The sequence below is a fragment of the Topomyia yanbarensis genome, chromosome 2, assembly GCF_030247195.1.
Source record: "Topomyia yanbarensis strain Yona2022 chromosome 2, ASM3024719v1, whole genome shotgun sequence".
Taxonomy (NCBI): domain Eukaryota; kingdom Metazoa; phylum Arthropoda; class Insecta; order Diptera; family Culicidae; genus Topomyia; species Topomyia yanbarensis.
In genome coordinates this window covers 160027524-160039627 of record NC_080671.1, presented here as the reverse complement: position 1 = coordinate 160039627, position 12104 = coordinate 160027524, and the positions used below count along the sequence as shown (strand labels likewise).

Here is a 12104-nt window from a genome sequence, read left to right as displayed (position 1 = left end):
AAAATGACTTTGTTTTACGTTTACTTTTAATTTTACATGGCGTTGAATTTTGTAAATCACTTAATTCTATTCCACATATAGCATTTGTCCTGAATTTTATGTCATTGTGCTTGTAAAGTGTATGTTTCATGTAAAATTAAACAGAGCACGATTATGTTTCGTCATTTCGTAAATTACAGTTTGTCAAATTGTTTCATGTTTGCAATTATGTCAACAATATTTTTCTTTTTGCGTGTGCCTTATGAGAAATTTTATATTTCCATCCCGTTAATTTAATTATCCGCGGCGGATGGGCAGGTAATGTTAGAGATACAATATTTATATGCGCTTGTAAATGGTTTGATTGAAATAGTTTTTCGCAGTATTTGTGCATGTCTACCTACTTTAATTTAGTTATGCCTAACACGAATCACCGGGAGCGTAAATGCATCTGTTTTTCCCGCTCTCGATCTGCGAGGGAAAAGATCCCAGATTATTTGTTAGTGTTTAACCAATATCACTTTTTCGTGTTGCGTTGAAGCTTTGGAACGTTTTTTCGGAAACTTCACTTAAAACTTTGCCTTTTTACATCAGGAAATAGTTTTTATTTTTTTGGACTAAGAATTTATTTTCTTTTTTTTTAATGGTTCATGTTTTCTTTTTTTAATAATCAGTTTAAGAAACAACATAATTATGGAGAAGATCTTCTGTTGATGAGTTAAGTTACTACTCTTTGTGTTATCGTCGCGTCTCGTCGTTTTTAGATTTGCCTATTATTCTTTACATACAAAAGAACGAACACTGACTCTGTTTTATACTGGGCCGATGAGCGGAGAGATCAGTGTATCGGACCGCGAAAGAGAGAAGCATGTTAGCATTGCTATGCTTTACGTCGTTGTTGATCCACACTTAATACGAAAAGTACTGAGCTGTGTTGCATAAATTCGATGACTGGTATATGCGATTAATCGAAAATATGAGTCCCACATTATCTAAAAGTTACTTACTTATGATTTTAAAAAAATAATAGATCAACGACATAAACGACAGGTTCCGGCTTGCCAAGATATCACGAATAAGGATCTACTTCGAAAACGTAACGAATTTTCTGAGCGGCACTTGAGACTATGACATTTTGTCCACGTCCAAACAATATGCTCGATGGCTCGGAAATCCTTGCCACAAACGCAAAGTTTACTGTCTGCTTTGTGATTGAAACTCGACAAGTCATCAAAGCTTCATTACCTCGCATCAGCTGACTAGATGAGAAGAGATATCCCACAAATGGAAAGGAAACCTTGGGCAATACGCGAACTGTATTTGTTCTAAGTTGAAAATTGGGGTCGTTCGCGGTATAACGGAAACAGTAGTTCCCATGCTTAATTACTGAGAGTATCGTTATTAAATACAATACATTTGTAAGTTTACCTACCAAGAATTCATGTGCGAAGAAAATTAATCCTTTGTTGACATTTAGTCTTTCGATACCAAATGTATCCCCTTCAATTTTTTAAAGTCGAACCAGCCTTCAAGTACATGAATGCAAAAATTTCAGCAATCTTTCCATTCACTGGTATAAGGTGAAGTTGAGCTGGACCACATTTCCTTGAAAACTTCTTTCGATTTTCTTCTTCGTGAACTCGATGCCCGGATTTATACCTCAATTGTAAAGATTTTTCTAGATGCAACGATTTTTGCAAATCTGTAGTTCTGTGACAGCAACCACACCATCATCTGCAATTTATTATGGCGTGAATGAGCTGGAAAGGTATTAAACAATGCTTTACACGAAAGAATGGTAAAGAGAGGGGGTTTAAACAAGAGTCTGATGGAAAACCCATGTAGATGATCTGAGAAGTCGCCGTATCGCCACGCTACTATTCTACGAATAGTTGTTGGTACAAGGCCAAAACAAGGAAGATGTTCCGAGAAAACAATACTTGCTACATATTGGTTAAAAATAAATTTGCCATTTGCTCTTAGAGCGTATGTCAGTTGAATTTAGGTTCAAAACATGGCAAGACAATCGTTCGTCCCTTTGCCATGGCAAAATGTAAACTGAGTTTACAATAACAAGCCGTTAATCTTATCCAAATTGTCTAAGTGTAATAGAAAGCTGGTTAACCCGGGTTAAGGATAAGAACATCATTTTGCAAGAAGTGCACCTGGGAATTCATATAAATGCAAGTCAAGTAGGTAATATTTTGCTCAGAAATTCAATGAAGTTTAGTTTAGGTAGCTTCCCGGCGACACGTTGCGCGTAATACCCTGCATATCAACGGCGTAACGATATACCTTTCTTGAAAAGTCTAAAATTGATCCAGAAATCCGAGGTTGTGTTCTAAGAAGCAATTTATGAAATCGAAAGCCATTATTTCATCGTATTGGTTCGTATCCTTGTAAAAAGTGCTTTATTGAAAATCCAACACTGTTGAATTTTAAGTTTTTTACATTTATTGGAACTGAACATTCTAGATCAATTTGAAGATTTTTTGGAAATATCCCAAAATTTGTTTCACATTCTTTGTCAACAATATTTTGGACTTATCCGATTAGCATAATCTATTGAGTCCATCGATAATAGGTAATATGTTTCTCAGAAATTCAATAAAGTTAAGTTTTAGGATTCGATAATATTTGGTGAATGTTTTTGAAAATATCCGCATTTGTAACCAAAAGATAATATTGGCACAAAACAGGTCGCAACGACATTCCCCTTCTGCTTCGTGAAACTGAACATCGTATATTCTAGGGATTAGCGTTGACTTGTACTCCAAATTAACAAGTATCTTCGAACTGTTAAATTTAAATGTGAAGTAAAAAATCGAATATTATTCAGAACTCTGGCGTATTCCAGCTGAAATACATCCAATGATTCCGCTTCGATTGAAGCAAGTGCAACAATTATTAGACGTGTTCGAATTAAAAAATCGAATACGTATTATTTCTACTAAACTTCCGTAGACTTCTGAAGAAGTTATGAAAATTCCGTATATTCCTCACGTTAATCCGTAGATCCGTAGAAATGACATAAATCCGTAGATCTACGGGAAAATCCGTAGGGTTGGCCATCCTGGCAACGACGATGCTGAAAGGCCGGTGGCGGGTAGATAAACAAAATCATCACACTCATCATGAGTGTGAAACTCAAGGCTTGTTCGCGACAAAATCTGGATATCTAAAACCACATAGATCTTTTGAAATATTCAATCAATCAATGAAATATTGGTTACATATATGAACGTACGTCTGTTCTATCTAGAAACACATAATGCATTGATATGTAAAAACGCTTTCAAAAATTGCGTCGAAGGAAATATTTTAGGTATCCAGATTTTGTCGCGAACTAGTCCTATATATGAGGTTATGCTATTGTATTTGTAAAAAAATATTCATCTAACATATGTCTCAATGAAATTTCCTAAAACTAGTGTGATTCAATTCGTCTTCTAAATACAGATGCGGTGAGGTTAAAATCAAATAATTCGGAAAACTCGTTGAACCTCCGAACCACTGCGATGACAGGACTGTTGGCAGCATAGTCAGTTGGTCTCATTTCAGGAACGAGCACCATTCTTTGGCGAAAAGTACGCTATGGCGCATAGAAATGCATTTGTGCTAGTAGGTCAGGTACGTCGTATTAATCTAGCAGTATTTTGGCCACAAAGACTGCATGCGATGTCATTCTCCTTTCAGCAAGGGTGTGCAAGCCTAACCAACGACAGCGGTCTTCATACGGCGGGAAGTTTTGCGGATCACTCCATGGCAAGAAACGCAGAGCGTATCTGACAAATTGTCTCTGAACGCCTTCGATCCTATTGATCCAAGCAGCATGGTAAGGATTCCGAACGACATTTCCAAACTCTAGCATCGAACGCACTAATGAACAGTAAGGAGCTTTAAAACACAAAGGTTCACGAAATTCGTTGAATATCTTAAACATGAATCCCAGTTGTCGATTGGTCTTGTCGATTGTAGCAGAGAAGTGACGATGGTAAGTTAGCTTATAATCCAGTATTACTCCAAGGTCTTTGATGTAGTCAACACGTTGTAGCTGATTTCCAGACTTATTATAAAGGCGTTTCTAGTGCGATGAAAGCTGATAACACTGCATTTGGGAATGCAAAAAACCATCATATTCCTCACACACCAGTCGTTAAGAATATCCAGAACGGTTTGCAGTACCAGGCAGTCGGACTGATCACGAATTACGTAATATAGTTTAACATCGTCAGCGACAAATAATTTGCCACCAGGATTTAAAATACTAGCCACGTCATTAATAAACAGCGAAAATAGCAGCGGTCCGAGTGTACTACCTTGAGGAACTCCAGAGCTGTTTGAAAAGCAATCAGACTGAGCAGTGCCAATACTAACAGCAACTTGACGATGAACGAGATACGATCGAAGCCACTCACAAAACCTAGTCGTGCAGCCAAGTTTTTTCTTTGTCTTTGTCAAAGGCGGATTTCAAATCAGTATATATGGCATCCACTTGAAGTTTTTTGCGCATATTATCCATACAAAATGACGTAAAGCTCACTATATTGGTTTCCACCGAATGGCCAGGATAGAAACCATGCTGACAGGTGCTATTATAGTGTCGGCAGGAAGCAAATAGTGTTGCGTTAACCAGTGACTCAATCAGTTTTGATTCAATTCCAAGCAAAGTAATTCCACGGTAATTTTCAACGTTACGCTTGTGGCTTTTTTTGAAAACAGGGATTCCAGTGCACTGGAAACGTTTGCTGCTGAAGCGACATATTGAAAAGTTGCGCGAGTGGTGTAGCCAAGATGTTCGAGCATTTTTTTAATACAGCTGCAGGCATAATACTCGGACCGGGATCAAAGGACGCTTTTGTCTTCTGGATAGCCGAACGAACCATTTCATCGTCGATGACGAAAACATCCATGCTGAAAATGTCAGAAGGGACGTCTCAAACAGCGTTGTCAATCACCTCAGGCGATGCCGAATCTTGAGAGAAGACGCTCGAAAAGTGCCGTGCAAAACAGCTGGAGACCAGTTTCCTTCCTCTTAGTGTTAACAAACGACCAGAATCCCTTGTGGTTCCGACGTAAGTTCAGTTGTATGCGATTTACGTAACGTCTATAGAGAAACTTGTTATAACTGCGGTAATCGTTACTAGCGAGCGAAAAAAATCGCTTCGATAAAGTACATCGTCGATTAGTAAAAGCACGAAGTGCTTTACTACGCAAGCTTTTCAGTCTGCGTAGAGTTTCATTGGACCAAGGTGGCTTCTTGGCAAGTTGATATTTCGGGACTGAAGCTGAAACACATTCCAGAAGTAAACAGTTGTAGTTACAGCATCGTCAACATTTGCAAAATGTTGCAACTCATTCCACTTGATCCGCATTAGAGAGCGTCGAAGAGCGGAATAATCTGTCTTGCGAAAATTGAATTTATCAAGAGTCGGTTCGTCCTCGTAACGAAGACATCGGCGGAACTTCAGCAAAACTTCCAAAGCAGGATGGTGATTGTCAAGGGGTACTAAAATTTCGGGCGCCTCCACAACAGAACATTCACGTACTGCACTTTCACTGACAAAAACTAGGTCCAAAAAGCGGGTCTGATGATTGGAAATTAGACTAACCTGTTTCAGTTCATGAAAGACTATTCCGTCAATTGGGAGACAATTCGCAAGAGTGGTGGTCGAAGCAGTCGGGTCGGGGAATGCAAAATCGTGACCAGATGGAGTCCAAATGAGCCCGAGTTGGTTGAAATCTCCAAACAGGAACAATTCGCCACTAGAATCTGCGATAGAACAGACGTATTCCACGGCATCAAGATGAAACTGCACAATACTACAGTCATGTTGCTTTTCCGGAGGTATGTAGGCAGCTCCAATGAAACAGTTTCTAGATGCTCTGCTAAGTTTCACCCAGACACTCTCAATGGAAGAGAATCTTCCTTCCGCAATCCGACAAGAGACGAGAATGTTCGAAACAGCCACAAGAACCCCACCGCTACGCGAGCGGGTACTGTTAGTGGTATTGCGATCAACTCGGTACACAGTGAATGAATCGCCAAATAGCTGCACAGAGTTAATCTTATCATTCAACCAGGTTTCAGTTAGATCATAAACGTCATAATTTCCATCCATAACAGCCAAATATACATCGTCGACCTTCGTTCCTAATCCTCTCGTATTTTGATAATACACTCGTATCGTGTTGTTTTCATCAACCGCGCTTGGTGCACATTGTCCGGGGACGGTGGAAGTAACGAGGCAGGGAACAGCTAACCCGGCTGAGGGAGTCAGTTTTTTGGCAGCAATGAATTCACGGAACCGCATTCCAGCCGGCCATGACGCAGGATCCAATGCTAAATCCTTCAAATCGGGATCAAGCCCAACTTTGTAGGACACAAATGTCAAGTTGGTGATATCTTTTCCTTTGGGAACCAAGCGAACAACGACAGCAGGGTCCGACGAACCACTTTCTTCTTCGGAGTGAATTTGCTTAAACGATCCCTACTAGTGGCGAAATTTTTTCAGCATTTTTTGTTATTCTGGAGATCTAAGTGGAGAAGTTTGGTGAGTTAGTTTGGACAAATTGTAGATTATAAAAGCGGCAGAACCATTGAAAAAAGTGTTACTTTTGGTGGTAAAAAGTGTAGCTTTTGGTGTTTTTCATTAGTTTTTCTTCAAAACTGGCCAACTGGGAATCCACAAATTTTAAAATTATAGGAAACACTTCAAATAGTTGAACTGAATATAGGGGCGTAAATTTGCTGAAGAAAGTGTTTAGCTACGGCATATGAGATTTGATTTATTTAAGTTTTTATTAGATAACCTTTTGAGTTTTTATGAAAAAATAAAACTGTTCTACAAAATAAAACAATTGAAGTGCTTAGTCCGCATTTTGTTTTTCGGCGTTGACGTTTTTCAAAGTGATTGTATAACCTTTCTATATGAGAAAGAATCCAAAAAAGTGAATTCTCGTCAAATTTTTTTTCGAGTTTGCATCAAATCTCGACGTTTCATGCACCTTAAAGACATTAAGCATCAAAAATAAAAAATCTATTTTCAATTTTTTTTATAGTTTATATGGGAAATTTCTGTGTGGCCGCACTCTTAAACTCGTAATTCCGGAACCAGAATTCCGATCGATCCAAAATTCAATAGAAGCCGATGGGAAAGTTGTACCTTTCATTTGAGAATAAGTTTGGGCAAATCGGTTCAGCCATCTCTGAAAAAATGAGTGACATTATTTGACACATACACACACATGCAGACTTTTTCCGATCTCGATGAACTCCTGGCCTCCGGGCCGAGATTAGGTTGTCGTTTTTCAGCGTGATTGCATAACCTTTCTATATGAGAAAGGCAAAAAGTAGGTATCCGCTCAGACTTATCTGTTGGATGCCAACTTGGGACCACTTAAACTACCCCCACGTTTCACAACATTACCCAACCAGCGCACATTATAAAAAATTACTCATAACTTGACAATTAGAGCACCAAGTTTCTATCTTATACCATTTCTTCAGATATTGTTTAGACCACCATCGACCATGTTTTTCTGTCGCTTCCGGTGTGTGTTCATGCAACCAACACCAACGCATCGAATCGCTGCACTCCGCCAAATGTTTCCGTGCAAGGCAGCAAGAAAACGGACCAATAGAAAACCATTCTATCCCTTTTGCTGAGATGTAACAAAAATAAATGTTTAGACTTGACAGGAAACTTTTTCCCTTCACGTTGTTTTGCATTGCAGTAGTTTTTTAAGCAACGACACTGCCATGCTTTTGACTGTTATTATTTCACTTTATTTTCTTCCTTCCTTTGGTAGCTGAAAGGAAAAAAGGTTTCGCTTGTCTTTCGAATATGGTTGATGTTTTTTTCTCTCTCTTCCGGCTAAGCTATCCCGAAGTTTCCATTGACGAAGCAGCAACGGGACAAACCGGATGCTGAAGATGCAAACGAATGGGCAAACTTGTGCAGCTGCTCAGCGTAGTCCTTTCGGCCGTTCATCGGTGTGTACGGACTGGAGGCGAACAAACAAACGCTGTATCTGAAAGTTAATCTCGTAGCTGATGGGACTGGGCTCAACGGGTGAATGCAAATAACGTCATTTGCAGCTGTGAGCAACCGGGAATGATCCACAGGAGCCCATCCAAGGCACGTTTCCTTGGGCAATTATTGTTGGATCTCGGCTCTGTCTAAGATCTAATGAGATTTGTAATGGTTGCATTCAGGGCTATGAGAAAAAATAATGAGAAAAAATAAATTTGGAATCCAAACGATGCGTAGTCAGTCAAACGAATGTGAAAAGCTAAAACGTTTTACCGCCAAAACACCACGGTTTATGTTTCGTACAAATTTGTTCCAGTAATGCATACTGGACTTATTCCCTCAACAAAGATCTCAACGAAATCACAGAGTAGTTTTAAGTTACCCTTTGGGAATGGTAAGTGCTGTCTTTTCAAAAAGTTTACCATGGTTCTATGGGTATATGTTATACGAATGCCGTGCTAAGGTGGCACATGTGTAGCTATGTATCGAGAGGGAAAAAAACTTTTCATCTCTCCATCAGCTGCACGAGTGCATGCATGTGACACCGGAAGAAAAACTACGTAATCGTTCCGAAAACTGGGTTGCATTCGACTTGGGTTCCGTGCATATGTTGGCTGGTGTTTTGTTCTTTGGATTTCCGACTATCGCTGTTTTGCCAGGTTTCTTTCACCCGTCAACGACGTCGGTATATGTTTGTGGAATGCTAATACGCTGCATGTCATGTGCATATTTGCCATTCTTGGTGCATTGTCGCCGATGGGGGAGGGGCGAACCCGCGATGCTGTTTCGGTGATGAATGTGTGCAAAGTTTCCTTTCATTCGTGCAACTAGCAGAAATTAAACGAGTGAAAAGTTGGCTTATTCAACGCTATTTATTTTCAAGTGTTAGTTAAGGTATCGCTCAACCTGTGTTGAAAACGGTTAAACATAGATTATTTGAATAGTGATTTCCCGATTTAATTTGATGCAGACTGCATAATATTTGGGAGACTTTTACTAAATAGCTAAGGTGTATTCGTTTTACCAAAAAGCTAAGATGTATTCGTAATTAAAATTAAATCATCCTAGTAAATTGATCGAATAAATGAATACATATATTCAAAACCGTTATACACTCTATACATTATTTAATGGAGATATAAAAATTACTTTAGTGCAATGCATGATTACAATAGATTTCTTTCTTTCTGAGCCGGGTTTATAAACGCGGAAGAAAATTGTTCTTTTGTTGCGGTAACTAGACTTTAGAGGAATTGACATTTGACTACGTTTAAATTGAACAATATATGGGGCATTCCACACAAAATTTGCCACAATTTTTTTGCCCAGATAATTTTTTTTCTTGGTTTAGTCAAAAATATTCGCCACTCATTTTTTTATTTCAACATAGTAGGCGAGAATTTCGAGATTTTTTTGTGTTGAATTTCACCATTTGAAAATAACCTACTTTTTTCAATCGTTCGTACTCAGGCTTGACTGTATGAGATTTTGCACATCACCGCGATGTGTAAAACACACTTGCATTAACTTCATTATTTATTAGAAATAAATAAAAGTAAATTATAATAATTATTCAACGGATTGATTTGATTTTTTATGATGATACATAATATGTATAGCCAGTAGGCAGTCCCAAAAAAATCGATGTTGGAAAAGTCATGGTGCTCAACCCTATAATGAAAGATAAGCATATTTAAAGCACTTTTGTAGTTTCTAAAAAAATCATCTAGAGGTTCCGCAAATGCGATTTATGAAAAATGGTCATTTTTGAGCAAAATTGTCGTAAATAAGTGGTTTTCGCAACTTTTTCAAAGCCCAATTATTTTTAGTATATTTTTTAATTTTTCTGTGGACCTTAGAGAATAAATCCCATTTAAAAGTTTTTCACAAAAAGTCCTTATATTAATTATAGAACCTTTTAATCATGGCGAAAAAAATATTTTTTTGGTTAATTTTGAAGAAAATTCACACAAAACGAATGTCAATAATTTTTTTTTCAATAAACCAAAGGCATGTTTTGGAAAGTACTGGTCATTGCAAAAATTTTCGTGAACGAATGTTGTGAAAACTCGGTCGAGGGGCAATATAGCAATTTTAGTAAATGCTTTCAAACCATGAAACTTTGCTACATTTTTTGAATTGTTCAATATCTCAACCGTAACTTGACCAGTGTAGGCATATTGGGTGTCAAATAAAAAGGATTTCTCTCAATCTTACAAAACATTTTCATATGTGGAATCTACCATCTTATTCTAAGGTAGTTATTGAGAGATTTATGGGATTGTGCATGATCAACAACTTTTTCGAATAAGAAGTGATAACACACATGATGCTATAACCTATGTAACATTCACGATTGATTAGATTTATTTATTAATGTGAATGTATGCTAAGTCTTGTAATAAAAGACTCAAATTGAAACTATTTTATATGTTATCGAATACATTGCCTGATTGAAGCTTTAGATGATTTATTTTGGCTATTTCTGTTTTTGGCGATAGTTAGTAATAACTCGTTTATATCAATACCATTCTTTGAGCCATCTTTGTTGAATTCTTCACATGAAGCTAATAATCGTACAGTTTGATGATTACTGAAATATTTTCCGAGCATGCTCAAGATTTCCAAGCAAACTTTGACAAGCCTGAAACGATTCTTGGTAGTCCGTGCTGATTGATCTGTGTTTAAGACAAGTTGTATCGAAATAGCGCTACTGGTGCGCTAAGATGATTTCGCTAGATTTGCAGAGCAGCGTGCACCCAGTGCACTAGCGCGACTTCCGGAAGGTTAAAAGTATCAGATTTTTCGGAATTTATAAGACTATTTTCCAAAATTCAAACCATTTTATAATTTTTTTTGTTCATCTACTACTACTAGTCCAAATTTTAAAAATCTTATTGAATTTCCTGTTTCAGACAATTTTATCAAGAGTTATCATATCCGCCATGGCGCTCCTCGACGTGGAAATAGTTGGACGTCTACTCTTGAAACGCTCGTGTGGTCCTGTGTGACTGCAATTTTTTCTCGTACATAATGAATGTATAAATAAACCTTAACATTACACAAGAGGTTCATTGTTGCCTTACCTTCAAAATCGTAAGCCAAAATCACTTTCGGTTTAAGCACTTTACACCAGACGCCCCCTTAAGGAAAACATGCACAGCTAATGCGTTATGTTTGTTTAAGATTATTATTGTTTTATACTCAATTATGTAATTGATTTTATAATAACAAACGATTGGGAATATTGTTGTCTGGTCGTTGCATGAGATAATTTTAAAAATGATTAATATGTGATATTTGTATTCTGGCGATAAATGATTGCTGAAGAGAGATTCTTGCAGTTCCGCAAAAATGTTGGACGAATGCTTTTTCAGTTTCTGACGCTTTTTAAATATTGTTTTCAGTTTAGTTACGTATCGTTTGTACGTTGTACTTTTAACTTTTAACTCCTTTGAAAAACATTCAAAGTTTGCATTTATTTTTCTGATGCTGCTCGTCAACATTTTAAAAATGTCAAACGTTGTACTAATTTTTTTTCACCGCAAATCTGACTGCATTCACCCTACATAGTGACATTTTCGCGCAACAGCCCATGGAACTGAGTCATACGAGGTGGCAAGGAAAGCTTCTTTGTTACGCAATGTTTCAAGTTCAAATCTCAGAATAACATAGGAAACGTGCCAATCGAACCAATGTCTTCTGATGCAAGAGCAGGGAAAAATCCACAGAATTGTTTCGAAAATTACCAAACCATACCTGGAACACAATCATTTCATTATGTTGAGACGAACGTGGACTTCAAATTAAAAGTGAAGATCTTTTCTTCCGGTGACACTTTTAAATGATTAAGTCAATATAAATCTGAAATTAAACATACATATAAATGCAATAAATAGTAAAGTTAATCGCAAGTGTATTTTACACAACGCGCTGATGTGTAAATCTTCATACAGCCAAGTCTGAGTACGAGCGAAGCGCGTGGCGCACAGAGGAGTAACTAGAACAAGTTCCTGGCCAATAACCAATTTTTTTTTGATTTTCTATTTCGTTATATTTTCTTTACACACCTAAAAGCCTGCTGAATAA

General features: G+C 37.6%; 1 protein-coding gene across 1 annotated transcript in view; it reads right to left on the bottom strand.

Moving 5' to 3' along the window:
* Positions 1 to 12104, bottom strand: part of LOC131679859 (CD166 antigen-like) — a 185875-nt gene that overhangs the window by 96758 nt on the left and 77013 nt on the right. The window lies entirely within an intron of this gene.